Source organism: Vulpes vulpes, chromosome 3, assembly GCF_048418805.1.
Source record: "Vulpes vulpes isolate BD-2025 chromosome 3, VulVul3, whole genome shotgun sequence".
NCBI classification, from domain to species: Eukaryota; Metazoa; Chordata; class Mammalia; order Carnivora; family Canidae; genus Vulpes; species Vulpes vulpes.
Genome location: NC_132782.1, coordinates 50,808,625 through 50,828,456, shown reverse-complemented (window position 1 = coordinate 50,828,456; position 19,832 = coordinate 50,808,625).

Genomic DNA, 19,832 nt, shown 5'->3' with positions numbered 1-19,832 from the left:
GGATGATAGATTGAGATGATCCAATATATATTTAATCAGAGTTCCAAAAAAAATAAAGAGAATACTGCTGAAGGCACATTTGAAGAGAGATTGAGATTCTGGCTAAGAATTTTTGCAGACTGAAGGAAGATATGAGTCATGAGGATTAAAGTATACAATAACAAGCAATAAGATAAATAGAAATACAAATAAATATACAAAACTAGGTTTTCTGCTCAGGATCTTACCGGATTGAAATTAAAATGTTGGCCAGAGCTGAGATTTCATCTGAGGCTGAGTTCTCTTCCAAACTCAACAGTCGTTGGCAGAACTCAGTTCCTCATAATTATAGGGCTGGGAACTTCCATTTCTTGCTGTTTGTCAGCTAAGGGTTGTTTTTGCTCTTAAGAGCCACCATTTATCCTGCCAATTGGCCTTCTCTGCAGCTTGGCAGTTTGCTATTTCCAGGGCAGCACTATAGTCTCTCATGCTTCCTGTCTCTTCTTTCAGGAAGGGCCCAGTCCCTTTTGAGGATTAAGTCAGAATAGTCTCAAAACAGGATAATCTCCTTTTTGATTAATTCAAAGTCAACTGATTTAGGGACTTAATTACAGCAGTAAAATTCCTTAACCTTTGCATATAACAACCTAATTCTGGGAGTGAAATAATCATATACATAGTCTTGCCCATACTCAGTTGATGGTCTTAACTCTTAAAAATAATATTTCTATACATCAGGGACAACCAACTAGAAAATTTTACAAAAAATAAAAGTTACTATTCACCATACCTATGCAAAATATGAGATGCTATGTTAGTCAGGATTCTAAGATGTCCCCAAATATTTTCCTATCTAGCCCAGTGTACATGCCTAGACCATGAAAATTTTAGATTTTGCTTTTGTGATAAGATAACATGGCACAGCTGATCTGATCTGGGTGGGCCTGATTCAATCATATGAGCCCTATAAAGGTAGTATTTTCTCCAGGTAGTAGTGGGATAGAAAGTTAAAGAATCACACAGTCTGTGTGACTCAGAATAATATAAACACGCATGCTGTGCACCGTCAATAGAGAGGGGCAGCCTCAAGGAGCTGCAAGCTGTCCCTAGCCAACAACGAGCAGGAGAATGGAAACATCAGTTCTACAACCCCAAGGAAATGAATTCTACTAACAACATGTATAAACTTGGAACAAATCATAGGTGACTTGACTTAGGAAGTTAGAAGAGTCCTTCCAAATTTACAACGACCTGCTTGTTTAACAACTAGGACCTGAGACTGCAAAGCCACCAATCTCCAGGTGAATAGGAGAATCAGGCTATGCATCCCACACGGTTGGCATTGTATTATTATTTTTTTAATAAAGGTTTTATTTATTTTTTCATGAGAGACAGAGAGAGAGGGAGAGAGGCACAGGCACAGGCAGAGGAAGAAGCAGGCTCCATGCAGGGAGCCCCACATGGCACTTGATCTGGGTCTCCAGGATCAGGCCCTGGGCTGCAGGTGGCGCTAAACCGCTGAGCCACCAGGGCTGCCCCGACATTGTATTATTTTGAACTTTTGATACTATTTTGGCATAGAAGCTTGTTTCCACACTTGCATAACGGAGACAGGCTGTACAGTTTCTCAGAGCACCTTTACTTTTACATTTGAGTTTATAAGAAGCGCAAACAATCTGACTTTCCTATAACTCACGATAGCAGTCTGCCTTTTAATACCTAAATCTACAAAGCAGCAGACTAGGTAGAGGACAGGAAGTGATGTCTAGAAGTAAACAAATAAGATGCACCGTGTAAACAATTCCAGATGGATCTCAGGAAAACAGCTTGAAGGGCAGCCTTGTAGCATCACACCTCTGCAGCAGGAACAAGCACTTGATAATGGGACAGGCTTTATTTGCCTGCACACTTTGCATTTGCTTTCAGTCAGATGGGAAGGCAAAACTTCTGCCAACCCAGCAGAACAAAACCCTGCCTCTGTTTATGTCTTAGTCCCCGAGGTAGAAGGTTAACTTTGGGGATGACAGATGAAATGCTTTGGTTTGTCATTTATACCACCGTGCACAGATGGCTCTCAGGCATCTATATGATCTTTCTCGGTACTATTTGCTGCTCCTCCATCCGGTCCCAGGAGACCAGGTGTGAGATCCAGCACTAAGCAGTTTTTGCTAGCTGTGAATTGCATTGAGCCAAAGAGGCCATGTGGCTGGACTTTGGAATGTAAAATAACGTCATTATTTATACCATGAAATTAAACTGCATGTTAACCAAAGTCCTAAAATATGCTCCAGGGAGAAACTTTGCTCTCTTTAAAGATGATATCACCAATTCAGGTTATAGTTTAAGAAATATGACAACTTATACAGCATTTTAATTTTCCTGGTACAAATACGAATATTTTTAAAATCTCTTTTTTCTTATGTGCTAATGTAATTCTTGAGTACTATGTTTTAATTCAACCCATTAGATAATTTATGGATTTCTTACTATATATAGTTCGTGCTTAAAGAGCTACTAAGGATGCCATGATGGGAAAGATAGAGTTACCATTGTCAAGCATCTCGCAGTCCTTGAAAAAGAATATGGCATGAGTGGAAAAATTACTCTAGACATGCCAGAAGTGCCTCTTTAGAAGTTTAGAGGAAGGATAAATGGTTAGTTGAGTGAGATCAGGCATAGTTTTAGGGTGGGTTATTATGTTTGCTTAGCTTTAAAGGATGGATAGAATTTCAACCAGATAGAAATGGAAAAGCAGGTCATTTCACACCATGAAAGTCATCTTAACATGGGAATGTATAAACTGCATAATATACAGAGCAAGAAATGGCATACAGTTCTATATACCTGAAGCCTTCAAATTTGAACAGATTTAAAAAAAAATTTGTTGCATGGAAACCATTGATCTTTCAGATAGAACTATATTTCCCATTTCACAGAAAGTAGAACCAAGACACAGATATTAATAAGTGTAGTTACCACTTACTAGGGCATCATGTGCCAGGCACTGTTCTCAGATGCCTTCACTTGATCTGTGAAACAGCCTTATGAGGCAGTACTCCAATAACCTTACTCTATTGGTAGGGAACTTAGATAAAGAGAGGTTAAAAAACTTACCCACAGTTACATATCTGCTCACCACAAATGAACACTGGCTTTCCCAGTCTATATTCAGAATAGAAAAATAGAAAACTTACCACTTCTGAGGGGAAAAAGTGAAAATAAAAGTTAGGCTCAGAAGCTGGTAATTAATCAGAAAATGGGACATTAAAATTTTTGAATACAGAGATGCTCAAAGCTAATGTTCAGGCAAAATTGGAAGAAGAGAGAAGCTACAGGAGAAGAAATGATTTAGAAAGTCATTGCAGATGTCAAGTTTTGAGTGAGTGGGATCCGTACTAGAGCTGTTCTAGAAAAACCACTAGCATGGTCAGGCTATGAGTGGATGACTTTTGAAAGAGTCTGAGGGTACCCTCAAATCAAGGAGTTTGCTCTTTATTCATAATGAGCCTCCTTAGGCCTAAGCTGGGCACAAATCCAGAATTCTTCATGTAATTGATAGACTTGTGACATTTTTCTGGGTACTTTAACTTGTTCCTACTACAAGTTTTAAAGATATTTATCAAGCATGATTTTGCTTCTATGGCCAACTGAGCTCATTAACAGATTTACTTTTCCAGAGATAGCAACTACAAAATCTGGAAAAAAATAAAAAAAGCAACAACTTAAAGGATCTGGAAAGTGAATATGAAGAGAATCAAAACTTGGAAGAAGGGGAATTGCACATGGTGAGGTTTTTTTTTTCTTTTTTCTAGTTTAGCCTGAGGGCAGGGCAGGTGGCATTTGGTGCCATGCATAAGGAATAAAACTCTAATAATTTGCAGACTTTCTGACCTGAAGAATTAGAGAAGAGAGTTCAGAGTCATTACTGGTTCAAAATGGTAAGGATAGAACCCCAGAACAGATATAGCCAGAGAGGAGGACCCCAAATCTTTGTATACACTTTTCTCTAATCTCTGGCTGGCCCTGAACCATGCATGTGTGGGCAGACCTTCACCCTACCTAAACAGGACAAAACAAATAAACACAAAATTAATTGCCTATGAGACAAAGGTTGCAGTTTATATCCAACCAAATAATTGCCTACTAACCAAAAATATCACTCTTTGGGAGAACAAATGTGGCTTGTTCTTAAGAGAAAAAGTAATGGAGACCAAACCTGAGATGGCCTGAATGTTATAATAAGTAGATACGTCCTTCATCAGTTAATAAATATGCTTACAGAGATACAGGAAAATACACTTATAATAAATGAAAATATAGGAGATCTCAGTGGAGAAATAGAAACTCTAAGGAAAGACCAATGGATATTCTTAACCTAAGTAGTCAATATGCACTGTGGTGAGAGCAGACCCGAAATATGATGGGAACCAGAGCAGAGTAGACTCGAGAATTATGTTTTCAGAAAGACCTAGTGACTATAAAACCTCCCAGGCTCACTCCAGTGTGCCTGCAAGACGAGGACAATGTTGTAGCCAAATGTCAAGGGTGGAAGAAATTCTTCTTGTTACCTAATGAAATGTACTGTTGGAAGTTTCACCAGTAGAAAAGTAACTCTAAAAAGCTATTGTCCTTTGTGCCATATTTTGGGAGCAAAGCATGTCACTAGAATAAAATGAAAGGAAGGGAAAACAGGGAAGTGTACCACCAATGAGATAAAGGCAATAGAATGAAAGGAGTAATGATCCAATCTCCATTTCTGCCTGCCACCTCCTTTTCTCTCACTGATAACAAAATCCCAGCATGTGATCTTTAGGATATATTCATTTCCTTGCTTCTCTTTTTTAATTATATGCATCCCTCATACTTTCAGGAATAATTTCAGAATACTTAAATTAGCACATATCATTAACAATGAGGTATAGATATCAATATAGTTTTTAGAAGTCATGCAGAGAAATTAAGCAAAATAGTAAATACTCCAAAAACCTGGGATACAGTGGTTTGAAAATTGAATATTATATTTTTCCTTTGACTAAAATTTAAAGGCAAGCTTCATGGAGTAATAACAAATGATATTAATAAATAATTATTTCTAAGTCATTAAAACCCTAATTATAAAGACTCTGGAGTTAACTTGGAAAATGATTCTGCTATGACTGACAAAAGCAAATTACCAAATAGTATGTGTATGCTAAATATAACTAAGTTAAAATCGTCTTTGTTAGGACAAGATACAGAAAGCCAAGAGAAAAAAAAAGAGGAATTTCAAAGTTGAAGAAATAAAATTGTGATAGGTTTTTCCGAATTTCTGTAATTATTATGTATGTGTAATAAATAAACTTTAGCTTTGCCCTTCTGGAAACTAAAAATATACAGAAAACAGCATTAGGTTTTGCTTTAATCATTAGGTAAGTGGCAATCTCTGTATAAAAGAAGCTAATACAATCATAGGAGTTAAAAATAACAAACAACAACAACAGCAGCAGCAGCAGCATAAGGGTTTTTTTAATAATAAATTTATTTTTATTGGTGTTCAATTTGCCAACATACAGAATAACACCCAGTGCTCATCCCGTCAAGTGCCCCCCTCAGTGCCCCGCCACCCAGTCACCCCCACCCCCTGCCCTCCTCCCCTTCCACCATCCCTAGTTCATTTCCCAGAGTTAGGAGTCTTCCATGTTCTGTCTCCCTTTCTGATATTTCCCACTTATTTTTTCTCCTTTCCCCTTTATTCCCTTTCACTATGATTTATATGGTCTCATTATATGGTCTCATTCATTTGGGGAATATAAATAATAGCATAAGGCTTTGGAACTGCTCCTGACTCAGAGAATCTCCTGAGATTCAGTGTGTGTCTGAAGCTACCCTGATGGGCTTTGAAGAAGTACAGGGGTTTGGGAGCTCCGTCTGCCCCTATCCCTTCAATTTATAGAAAACTAAAGAGTAGTCTAAGGATGGATATAGTATACATGAATTGTCATATTATTTGATGAAGCAAGCTAATGAGACCTGGAACTTTTGTTTTTTCCAGACATTCTTAAAAAACGATTCTCATCTCACAAGCCACTTCAGCACAAAGACAATTTAAATTACATTTTAATCAATAGTGCAAATAAAGTGTTCCTTTTCCAGTCTAAGAGTAGGAAAATAACACATTATAAATGACTTCTCAAGTCTCCACTAGAATCTGCAGATTTTTGCAGTTCTTGGAGAAGATGAGAAGATGGCAATTCCCACAATGACTTCTTACCCTCTCAGTAAATATATGTCCAAAAGGCAGTGCCACACTCATAATTCAATTGGTCATTTGGCTAGCATAAGAGAGAGGTTGAGGAGATTTAACAAAAAAACCCTAAGACATAGGGACTTGATGGTGCCTTTTATGCTAGTTTGGCTTACATCTTTATATTTGACCTGTTTTTTTTGAAGACTTCTATGACTCTGTTTCAGAGAGGTCTCTCTCATCTCCTGATCTGATAGCTCTTAATTTTCTACCTTCTTATGGTGCTTATCATGGTCTAACTGCCATTATTGTTATTTGAGGCAATATGGAGGACATCAACTTTGCTAACAGTTAGATTTCATATGGAACCTCAATCCTCTGATCAGTATTTATGTGACATCAGGTAGGTTTTCTTGAATTCTCAAATCAGAATATTTCTCATTAATAAAACAGAGATAATTATACCAGAAGTCCTATGTTTTCATGAAGATTACATACAACTACATATGGAAAGTGTTTATCAGAGACATGAAAAGGAGTATACTCAATAATCTATAACTAGCACATGCTTTTCTCATCTCTTTTACTGCATTTTAGCTTCTTGAGAATTAACTCTTTTAGATTAATTTTTTTCTGCACCATAATGTTGGAGAAGTGAAGAGATAATACTGACATGATTTCCATAAGAGAACATTCCTGAATCACAAACACACATTATTTAGAGCACTTGTTAACTGCTCTCTACGACATCTAATCTCTGTCTTCATGAATATATTTTAAAAATATTTTATGTATTTATTTTAGAGAGACAGAGTGTGCATGTGTGCAAACGAGCATTGGGAGGAGGAGGGCAGAGGGCGAGGGAGAAGTGGACTTCCCACAGGCAGGGAGCCTGACATGGGGCTTAATTCCAGTTCCCCAGGATCATACCTGAGCTGAGGCAGACACTTCACTGACTGAGCCACCCAGGTGCCCTTATCTTCATGAGTATTGATCATGGAAGAATCCTGGATCTTTTCTGTTGGTTCATTGGTTTGTTTGCTTCCTGGGTGAGGCTCTGATCCATCTGCTAGATGAGGCTGTGAGACTTCAGGAAGGAACTCTAACTATGCCTCCCATACAACAGGACAAACAGAAAGGCAAGAAAGTGTGACTGAGGTTATTGAAAGGGACACTTTATATCTGATCCTATATATATATATGTGTGTGTGTGTGTATATGTGTGATATATATATATATATCACATTATTAAAAATCACTCATTCTTTGACTATTATTATACCTGAATTACTTGTAATGTACTTCACAACTGATACAAAAAATCAGGAACATGTGCCAAGACTCAGTAATTGAAAGCTGCTTTAATGATTTCCTCTATTATTCCTTTTGAAGCTTTCTAGTAATTACTTTGATTATCCGGTTATACCCATTTCTTTTTCTAATTCTTATGATCATATATGAAGCTGTTTCCTTTTTTTTTTTGAAGCTGTTTCCTATATGATTGACACACTTCAATTAATTCCGAACTTTTAAAAAATTTTGTATTTTAAATGTTTTCTGTTTTCTTTCTTTCTTTCTGTTTTGTGTTTTCTATATGTCATTACGACTGCTTAGGTCAACCAACTCTTCTTTATAGTCATTCTCCCTATAGAAATAACCTATTTAGTTTATAAATTTTCCTTTTATAGTCTGTTACATCCTAACCTTCATTTTATAGTATTCAAAAGTCAATAGATGGGAGATTATCCAGGAAGGTCATTCAGACATTGAGAATTCACCTGAGACTCACATCCAGTCATATGTATTGTTCCCTGTATAGAACTGAGCTGAACCTTTTTCTTTAGTACAGAGGAATGATTCAAAACTCCAGAAAAATACAGAATTCCATAAATTGGATAGTTTTTATCATTTTGTTCACTTATCTAGCTGTTAAGTTTGCCTATTTATTTAGTCACAATGGAGACTTTGGCTCATTCTTCTTTCAAGGATAGATCTAGTAACCTGCATTTCAAGGTGTAGAACAATGCAAGAACTGAGCCAGAAAATGATGTCCCTTACTGGTCTCAGTGAATTCCTCTTCAGGGCAATGAAACAATGTATATCCCTGAGAAGGTGACTTTGAAATCAAACTCTGAAAAGAATTGCTTTAAACAGTGAGTATATTTAGAGACTTGCAGGAGTTGCAGCATCAGAAAACCGGGCCCACATCCTTTGCCTAATAACCCCAGCCCATGGACAGACTCTGATAACCCCACAGAGGGATTTAATGATCCACACTCTGTGTCCATCTATATTGTTTCCAAGGAACAGGATCTCTGCTGAGAGAGAAATCTACCCCATCCAGATGATGGGTAAAACTATGGGAGGTACAATTAGCTTCACAAATTGTCATGGGCTTTTAAGACTTATTCACTCTTAAAATACTTTAATGATTAGGTATCTCAGGATTCAGCTTTTATGGAAGCAAAAATAAATGTCAGTTTTAATCTCCCAATCAGTGATTTCTCAAAATGAGTCTGGCAAACCGTCTCCCATCTATCTTTCGACATGCCTGTGAGGAGGAAACAGGAGCAAATAAGATGGAAATCCCAGCAAGGTAGATGAGTAATGATGATTGCCTCTTTCCCATTTATCTTCTCTCTCACAAAATAAGTGGCTGGAATTCGAGATTACCATGGAGCTGTTTGTTAGTGGTGACAGCTGTATGGTCTTGGTGTAGAAAAATGTGTTCTGTGCTGGACTGTTGAATCATGTAGGTCACTTGCAGTCTTTTTTCTCAAAAAAAAAAAAAAAAAAAAAAAAGACAGTGTGATAATTTGATTTCTGAAGCCTAATGGCTACCAAGAACTTAATAATTGATTCTGCCTAGATTTCCCCCTTTTTAGAGAAAAATATCAAGTCATAATTCTTTAAGTTTTTATTTGAATTCCAGTTAGTGAACATACAGTGCAATATTAGTTTCAGGTGTACAATCTCATGAACCAATACTTCCATTCAACACCTAGTGCTCAAAAAACAAAACAAAACAAAACGAAACGAAACAAAAACAAAAACAAAAACAAAAACAAAAACAAAAACAAAAACAAAACAAAACACCTAGTGCTCATCACTTAATCCATATCACCTCACCCATCACTTCACCTACCTGGATTTTGGTGAGATAGCCTTAGGGCATTGCACAAAAAGCATCTTCCACAGTCTGGAAGAGGGGATAATTAAGCACTATAGTTCATAATTATGTTTCTATTTTGGTATTGAACCTACCTATCCCTGATTAATGGCTTTTCTTACTTTTTGAGCTGTTTTTCAACAACTGAAAGTTATTTCCTGCAAATATAACTTTCTTATAAGGCTATCCATCTTGGATGTTTTCCATGTGGCATATAATATAGCCAGTGTTTCACAGAGCACATGTAGTCCAAAAGGAGAAGCTACATGAATGTCACATTGAGCAAATTTCTGTTGGCATTAATTTACATTGTTTATACAGTCATTTTTATTCATAAGACTTCTAAAAAGTTTCTATAATTTGATTCACAAGTTCATGCTGGCATTGATCATAATTATTTAAAATCATCTATTATTGTGACTTCCATGGAAATACAAAAAGGCAAAGAAAAAAGGAAATGTGAATTCAGTCTAATATGTTATAGGACGAGTAGTAGTATCTGAAATTAATGGAGGGGAAAAAGTGGCTATTAGAACTACATTCCTAATGCTGGAAACAAATGGTGAGCATTTCACGTGGCTGTAAGAGTTAATGGGGTAGCCCCCTTAGTGGCGGTAATGGTGTATTTCTGTTTCCTTCTCCTTTTGGAATTTTTGTAGAACATGTATTAACTATTATTTATCAGTGCCCTGTTAAGTAGGTCATCCATATTCAGATTTAGTGTCTGATGTTCAGAAAAATTTCCTGAACTTGGAGAGTACCCAATTAAAAATCTGAACTAAAAAAAAATGGTGAAGCAGAGATTAGGATTTGTGTTATTAGTACACCAAGGTTTGAAGAGGATGTTGAAATTAATTGTTGACCTGTTTGATCAAAATTATTATTGTTCAACCTTGTTTGCATCTTTAAATTATATAGGAAGATTTAAAAATATTGATTCCCAGGCCACATTATATATCTCTGATGGTAAGACCCGGGCATCCATATTTCAGTGTACATCTTAGCTTAGGAAACACTGGTCCAAATGGTAACAAAAATGTTGCTAAATCCTTTGACAGTTCAATTGGCAGAGATATTTATGAGTAATTAAAACTGTTGAAAAAAAAAGGCTTATGGCTAGGGAAAGCTATGTGATAGGTGAGATTTTTCAATGTCACTGCAACCGATGATACAGAGGTAGTGAAGCTTTATTTTAAAAACATTTGAAAAGACAAAGTAAGACAGTATGAAACATTTCTACACCAAGGATCTTTATCATTTTAGTCCATGTGTTTCTGGAATTGTCAATAAAAAAGCCTCCAGAGATATCTTTTTATCCTTTTGTGGGAAGCAGGAACTAAGGATTTAATCATCAGGATTGGAATATGGAGTCAAGAGAGATAAATATAGATATTAGAAAGACATAAATAGATCTGACTTCTTTTTCTTAGCCTTTAGCTATAGAGACTAAGCTACTTATCCCCTCCATTCTTTGTCCCTCCATTCTAAAGTCATCTAACAGGAAATGAAGGGATACTTTATCACTCGCTTTGACAAAGACCTGTTCTTGCAGGGAAATAATGACAAAATAGTGTCTACATCGCTATGTCTTCTTCTTCTGGATTTTTCAAGACTTATAAATGTTTTTCAACATTTATAAAATGGTATGGAATATCCCAATATATTTATGAAAGTAGTTTTAGACCAACTGATCAGACATATTTTTGCAAAATAGCCAGTCAACTTTGACATGGTTTCTAATGAATTCTGAGACACTAATTAGTACCATCTGTTACAGCTAGCTCTGCGGCTTTCTTTGTTGTTGTTTCTCAAAAACAGAAGCTTCTAAGACTTTGGAGGTGATGAAAGTATTTTTCTAATTACTTCCTCTTTTTCTTTTTATTTCATATTTTTCAAGGAAGAAGGGTAGGATACAATACATTCAAGATCATCAGGAGTACAAGTTTTTCCTAGGTGAGTTTAAATTCAATAAGTACATTATTTCTCAGACATAATGTATAGTATGCTCCTTAGCTTCTTAGTTAATCCACCTGTAGCATAGGAGATTCCTTAGCATTAACTATCAAAATGTTTTTGTTGTTATTTTCTTGTTTTCTTGCTATCCGGTCTCAAAATTCCACCCATTCAGTCTGAGGTCATACTGTTGTGATATTCTGAATCTTTTGGCCAGGACTCCTATGTTCTCATTGGAAAGGAAGAAATGTTGATATATCTAGGTCAGCCTTGAAAGCCTGAAGAGTCCTAAATTGATCTGGGATGGCGCATCATTCATTCACTGTTATTAAAAATATCCCATATGTGTCATGTGGAGCAGAGAATGCCTGTGAGAAGTTCCTTAAAGAAGGTGTTTGAGTGAATAAAATTTTTGTACTGCCCCCATACATTATCTTTCTTAGATATTCATAAATTCAAATTCATATTCTGCAAAGACCATACTTTGTGAAATGCTTATCCATCCAGGGCAGAGCTGGTGAGCAGAGAGAAGCAAAAGCTTTTTAAGTTCAGAGGGAAAGGCAGATGACTATCTGTACCAGAAGGCTGGCTTGAACTGGTTAAGCATAAAAAAAAAAAAAAATTGTAAGAAGAAAGAAAAAAGTATCTACTATACATATACCTCTGAGAAAGCGTGAATTTTATACGAGTGAATTATACATAGATTCTTTCCTTACATATCTTATCATCTAATAGAGGACATAAAACAAGTCTGGAAAAGTGACATGAGGAATGTAAAACAGGCCACAAGAGAGGTACAGAGTACTATGAATATTCTGTGCTAGGAGAGATTATTACTACCTTGGGGATAGGGTGGAATTAGAGAAATCTTCATGGAGCAATAGCATTAACTGAGTTTTAAAGGATGTTCTTTAACTTGGAATGTTGGAATAGGTACACAGGTAGGAGTATAGAAGGCGTGGATCATGCTTGGGATGGGAATAGATGGTGAAATGTTGGAAAGAAAATGGTTAAATTATTTTAGATTTTACGCACAGTCCTAAATTTCAAGCTCAGGAGTTGGCTTAGGAGAAAGCTATTTAATGAAAATTAGGTATAAGAAGTCATTTTTTAACTGTGTAACTATTAAGCGTACATGGTAAGCAATTTATTCTAGTGCTCCTAGCCAGTAGTACATTTTCACATGAAACTTGAGAGCAGATAAGAAATGAAGAATTGGGGAAAGCTAACACTGCCCTCAGGTCTTCAGAAAAGCAATCCAGAACCTGGCTTTTCACACTTTGATGTGTATGCTGATTACCTGGGGATCTTGTTAAAATGCAGATTTTGATTCAGTGTATCTATAGAGCCTGAATCTCTTCAATTTTTAGGTGCCAGAGTCTGTTTTTTGTTTTGTTTTTGCTTCTTGGGGGAGGGGGCAAATCTACAGACCACATATTGAGTTGTGAGGATTTTGGATCAGTGAACTCCCAAACTTGATTTTACACGGCAAAATCACCTGTGGAGCATTAAAGACTACTCAACGTCTCGACTCTATTTACAGGGATTCTAATTTAATTGGGCCTTGGATGGGGTCTTGGCATCAGAGTAGTTAAAAGTCCCCCTGCGGAATTCTAATGTGAGGCCTCTGTTGAGGAGTACTGCTCTAGGCTATGTCTTAAGTTAGTGTTTCTCAACCCTGGCTGCACATTAGAATCACTCAGGGAGGTTTTAAAAATCCCAGTGCTCATGCAGCATGCCAGACCAATTAAATCTGGCTCTCTGGAGCAGGGGCCTGGGCATTGGTATTTCTCAAAAGCTCCCTAGGTGATTCTTAGGTGCAGCAAGGTTTAGAATCACTGACCTGGAGGGATTTAGGAATTTCTCTCCTCTATCCTTGGCCAGAAGCCTGGGCATCTGCTGCTGTTTATAGAGCAAAGTACACATGATATTCTGTTGTCAAATCTATCAAGTATTAACCGCCTTGTATGTAGCTCATCAATGCAAATAAGACCAGTTGTCTAGGGCTCTTAGTTTGGGGGTGAAGAAACAAAACTGAATTTTTCTGAAATGAAAAATGTTGAGGAATAAATAGAAAAATGAAGAGTTGAATTCAGGAGCCATGGGCCTTACTTCAGTGGTCCTCTCACAATGCAGGTCTGCATTATTAACACATGGTTCCAAGTAGTCTCACTGAAAACCCAGATAAGACACATAAAATCATTGTAAAATAGTGAAATAGAATGATGTTTGGATTAGCAGGACAGGACCAGGAAAAGAGGGGTAGGGGTAGTAATGCATAGGAGGGGACTCAAAGGGTTTGGTCCTAACCCTATTACTGCCTCTGTGATGTGCACCTCAGCTTCATGGTTTATTGATGGGAAAAAACTGACACATATTTATAAGGTTTTTATAGGCCATAATAACATGACTATTTTGCTGTAAATTGAAATCTACAATGCAAGTGTCAATAATTAAAGGTATAGGATCTCCAGAACCTCAGAAGTGAGGATAAATAACATTCATGTTGTCCAATTCTTCACACACCTGCCTCCCTGCCCTGGAATTATTGCTCTCAAGCATGCAGGTGCTCTATATTTGCACTTAGACCCTAAATTTTTGTTTGGAGTTTGATAAACAGTTCTCAACATGAAGTGACCATTTGGGAGGAAATAAAAGTCAGGAAAAAATTCTTATCCTGATCCAACTGTACTTTATTTTTTAGACAATGTAAGATGGTGTTATTTTTAGGGCTATAGGATATTACTGTGTCATTAGTAATAAAAAAATTAAATCATCATTCAAACTTGGGTTAACAAGAGCAAATCTGTGCTATTTATGCTGAATAGATAGGTAAAAACCTAAATTCTAAGTTGTTTATGAACATTGACACAGACTGACTAGGAAATCCATCTGGACTCAGATTTAGCAAACATTAGAAGCATTTAACCTTGAAATATCATTCTAGCGCTACTAAGGGAAATAGAAATATGGGCTTGAATTATCCATACAGGTAATTATGTACTAAGTTGTCATTCCAACGGGGTGAGTCAGACTAGAAAAGTCAGTCATGACATTGAATTTATAGAAAAACAATATAAAACATGGGAAATATGATAGATTCATAATGAAGAGTCTTCTTAATTTCTTTTTGCTTTTAATTCAATACTTTTTTCATACTGCTAATTATAAGATTCAAGTAATAGAATCAGAATGACCTGTAGTACAGCCTCACATGTACTCAGATGAGTGGAATCACTGGGATGCTCAGACATAGGGATATGAGAAAATACTTGAATGTTAGTTAGACTTCTGATCTGCAACCTTCTTATAGTTAGAATCAAATGATATAATTTATGTAAAACTGCCTTGCACAAGCATGCCTTGTCATGCTTGACACTTGTTATGCAACCTTTTTTGGTATTCTTTCCCTATAGTAATAAGCATTTTTGAGCTTTTATTATGTGCCAGGTAATGCTCTTACTCCTTCACGGGCATTAATTTCTGTGTTATTTATAAAAACTACATGAACAAGAAATGACAAATAATAAGCATTTGCCTATAGCAAGCAGGTAAAGGAGCTAGCGACTTGACCCCAGACAATTGAACTTCAGAGTCCAGATGCTTTCTACTAAATAAACTATCCTTTTGTGTTTCAAAGCTCTTCTATCATTTGACTTTATTTTTTTATATATTTTTTAAGATTTTATTTATTTATTCATAGAGATGCAGAGAGAAAGAGAGAGAGAGAGGCAGAGACACAGGCAGAGGGAGAAGCAGGCTCCATGCAGGGAGCCTGATGTGGGACTTGATCCTGGGACTCCAGGATCATGCCCTGGGCTGCAGGCGGCGCTAAACCGCTGCGCCACCGGGGCTGCCCCTATCATTTGACTTTCATTTAGAAAATGAGAAGATAGTTGTGCTGGAAACTGGCTATACAAAAATAAAAATGATGTGCTAGTATACTATGTAGACCCCTCTATCCACCACAATCCCATGTCACCATTTCTTTAATTAACTCCTTTGAGAATCCTCTACTGCCTCAAAACACACACGTGGGCAAAGGAATCATAGACTTAGAATTTCTGCTCTTATAAATTTCTGCTTGCACTATATATTCATATATTGCACTACCAACCCTCTCCCCATTCCTGGCCCACATGTTATTAATGAGGAAAATGAGGTCCAGAGAACAAAATTTACTAAACTATGAAATGAATGGAGCTCTGGGAGCTTCTATTAGCTTAAAGGGTTATAGATGCTCACAGAATCAAATGTCCTTTGCTTTGGGATCAGGTCCGTTTTCTGTCTTCTAAAGAATTGTATCTGAAATCCCACCTTTTTTTCTGTTTGGCCAACTGAGAACTTCAGATTTCAGAAACTCAGAAGGATTTTGGGACTCCTACTTTTGATAGTGTATTTTCAATTCCTCATTGACTTGACTTTTTCTGTAGTCCTATTTCTGGGAAACCACATATCCGTGACATCTCTCTTGGTTAGCTTTTGACATCATGTATCTGTTTCTGGCTTTTATTATCTATATTTTGTAAACCTTGCCAACTGTTCTCTGAGTTACCACTTGGCCAGGCTTAGTGCTAGTTACTTGGGGATGAGGGCACCAGACTGGCATAGTCAACATCCTCACAGGGCTTGTAGTCTAACAAGATACACAAACAATTAAACAGGAAACTATCTCTTAGACAGGTAAGTCTATGATGGGGGATGTAGATCTAGGTGAAGTGGATCTAGGGAAGTCTTCACAGGAGAGACGATCTCTGAGATGAGACATATAGGGGGAGCATCAGTGATCCAAGCTTCATAATAGCGGGGACAGACCTGTTTAATTGATCTCAGCATCCTTAACACAGTGTCTGTCATATAATTAGAATTCAGTAATTATTTTTGAATCAAGAGATAAATGTGAAGTGAAGAAGTCGACAGACTCCCTCCTTGATCAAATTTTAGTCAGGTTCCCTTGAGTCCTCTCATGGCTTCATCCATGGGCCCTGCCTTGGCATACTGAGCCTAGTTTTAGCAAGGAAGAGCAAGTTTATTGAGAATATCCCCCATCTTTGGTATCTAATGACCTTGGCCTGCCTTTATCATGAATCTGATTTAGCAAGAATTCTCCTAACCTTGATATATAATCAAAGTGCTCTTAATTTTTCATTCACTGACCCCCTTTCTCTGCTCATTGGATATAAATCCAATGGGCTGTCTTTGCTGGATTTGGAGTTAAGTTCACCTTCTGTCCCTTATTGCAGCAATCTCAAGTAAAATGGTAACATTTTAACAAATGCCAGAATAATTTGTTTTTAACAAGGGTAAAGATGTATGAAGCCTCAGATACAAGCTTCCTTAGTTTGCTTATTTTCTTCCTGCTCCTTGGTAGTTTTTCTGCAAAAGAAGAAAATTTTTACACCGCTGATTATTATGGAGATTAAAGGAAACACTGTATGAAAATGATGTATGTAAAATAATCAAATAATTCCTGGCATATAATAGATGCGAAATAAGTAGTAGATATTATCTTTTATCTACTGTCATTTCCTTATGCTCTTAGTTATCTAAAGTAAGCTCTGCTTCCCTCAGATTTAGATAAAGAAGTGAAGTCTGAGCATCTCCTGAAATTATGTGCAATACTGTGTGTACACCCTCCCTTATACAATACCTCTAACACTTCATATCTCCTGTCTCAACACCTACCTTAAATTAGATTCTCTTCCTAAAAATTGGTACTACTGATTTTCCTTTAGTCTTTAAAGTACACATCTTGTAATAAACTTTGGTAGTTCTCTCTTCTTTACCCTTTCCAGTAGTTCTGCAATTAAATGTCAGCAGTGTTTCCATTAAAATTCTAAGTTTTGTCATTTTTTTCTACTCTCACTTTGGACCATCTTCACTTTGTGCTGATATTTCTGCAAGAGCCTCCTAGCTAGTCTCCTGGCCTCTAGCTTTTCTTGACAGTGTGTCCATCCTTCACGGCATTGCCATATTTTGTCTTTAATAGATTGTTCCTATATTACTAACTCCCTATTATTTATTGGATGAAGCCCCTTACCCAACTAGGATGGCCCTCTGACACTTGCTTTATTGTTCAATGCATTTGCTACACTCTGTGATCAAGAGGAGAAACGATTTTCTTCATGAATCCTCTTCCCAATAATTAATATTTAATTAATAATTGCTTAAGGCAGGCAACAAATTGTCTGATCATATTCTCCTTGTTTTTCCCAAGAATGTCCTTCTGTCCTTCCACTCTCTCTTGCCTCTCCAAATCCTAGCCATCTTTCATGCTCTAGTTCAAGCCCTGCATGTTTCAAAGGAGAATTCCCTAATTTTCACTGTTTCCTGTTCTACCCTCTGACTACTTGGATTGCTGGTTTTGTGCAATTTAGCCCTTTGTAGTTACCTTGTGATGTGTGTGCATGTGAGCACACAGGCGCATGCACCACTCTTCCTTCCTGGGCTCACTACAGGAATAGGATTTGTCTTATATTTCACACTGCTCCCATCACCAAATTGTTTTAAAAATGTAAAATGTACTAAATAATTATAGTTGATAAGCAATCTTAACCATATACATAGAATTCTAAACTTAATTTCTTAAGTATTTTCAAAAGGTATAGAAAAATGTAGCCATATAAACTTTAGTTCTCTAGAGTAACAATGTACTATTATGGTTGTTTAACAAGCAGTCAGTTCTCCCAAGTACAGAAAAAGATACATAAATCAATAAAGAATTTGTTATTTTCAAACTATGTCTTCCTGCAAGACATTGTTTATGAATAAGTTCTGCATTAAATCAGAAATCACATCACTCCTGTTGATTATGTCATAAGTTATTACCTGACTGTGCAGTCTTGGCTATTATTATTTCTATAAAGGCAAGGACCCAAGCTTAATGCTTTGTAAGGGTCTTTGCCATCTGAAAATTTATTTAAACAGTTCTATAGAGATACACTTTCACACATGCATTGAAGGTCTTGAAGGTTATTTTGCTTCCTGAAATTTATATGCAAAATGTACTGAAGGCTAAATGAAACACAGACAAAAATATGTACACTATTTTTCCATTTCCTAACTTAGAGAAATGATTGAGCAAATTGAATTTTAATCTTAAACAACATCTTACCTAAGAGAAATGACATACAAATATTTAAAGCAGTGATCATTTTAGAATGTTTGAGAGAAAGAAAGCAATGAGCCAAAGTGAGACAATAAAAATAATTATAAATATTTATTTATTGCTTCTCATGTTCCCAGCTTTGGTACACACTTGACATCAACTTTTTGTTCTCCAATTCCAAAGTGAGATCTCTGGTCAGCCCATATAAATAATAGAATATTGGGACTTTTTGGGACCTCAGAAATCACCTGGTCTACCCTCTAATTTTATGGATAAAGACATTGAAGTGAGGAAATGGGAGTTAAATTGTCCAAGGTCACAGGACAGTTTAAAGATAGTCTTACTGGGATTAAATGTACAGTTTTCATGACCTTCTCCCAACTGGCAATTTTCTCTTAATACTGGCTGATGTAAAGGGATGAATTTTGCAAATATAGACTTACCTCATATTGAAGTTTGATCTCATATCGATAAGGATCCATTATACAGCCTTGGAGAATGCAATATTTTGCACTTAGGAAATTTCTAAGAGGATAGATCTCATATTAAGTACTCTTAAAAAAAGAAAAAGAGGGGATCCCTGGGTGGCACAGCGGTTTGGCACCTGCCTTTGGCCCAGGGCGCGATCCTGGAGACCCGGGATCGAATCCCACATCGGGCTCCCGGTGCATGGAGCCTGCTTCTCCCTCTGCCTGTGTCTCTGCCTCTCTCTCTCTCCCCGTGACTATCATAAATAAATAAATAAATAAATAAATAAATAAATAAATAAATTTAAAAAGAAAAAGAAAAAGAAATGATGGAAAAGAAAAAAGAGGAAGCAAGGAGACATAAGTCCTTTGGAGACGATGGATGCATTTATAACCTTGAGTGTGGTGATGATATCCTAGGTATATGTGTATGTCCAAACTCATCAAAATGCATAGGAATTAAAAAGGCATGATTTTTGTATATTATGCCTGCCCCAATAAAGTTGGGAAATGTCATGATCAAAAGAAATAAAAATTATATTTGCATTAAATGTTAAATAAATTAATGTTAATTAATTGAACTGTTAAGTCAAATTAAAAATCGGGAGCTTTTACATAAAACCTAGTCTTCTGAATGCTTGTGCCCTGTCTCTGAACAGAACCATTACCTGAAGTTTGTTGAGATATATGCTCTGCAGTTCAACCTACCAATCTCATGATATGTGACCTTTCTGTTACCAGTGGAACTTTGAATTTCAGATCTTCCTTCTCAAACTTTTGTCCAGATGTACCCAGGATTCTTCAATCTTACCTTTTTTTTCCCTTCTGTCTCTGCTCTTGTTCAGGCCTTTGGCACATTATCTTTGGAATAGCTAGGAAACTGGTCTTCTTGTCTCTCATGACGTTTGATCGTTAGCTTTCAAGGCCCACTGG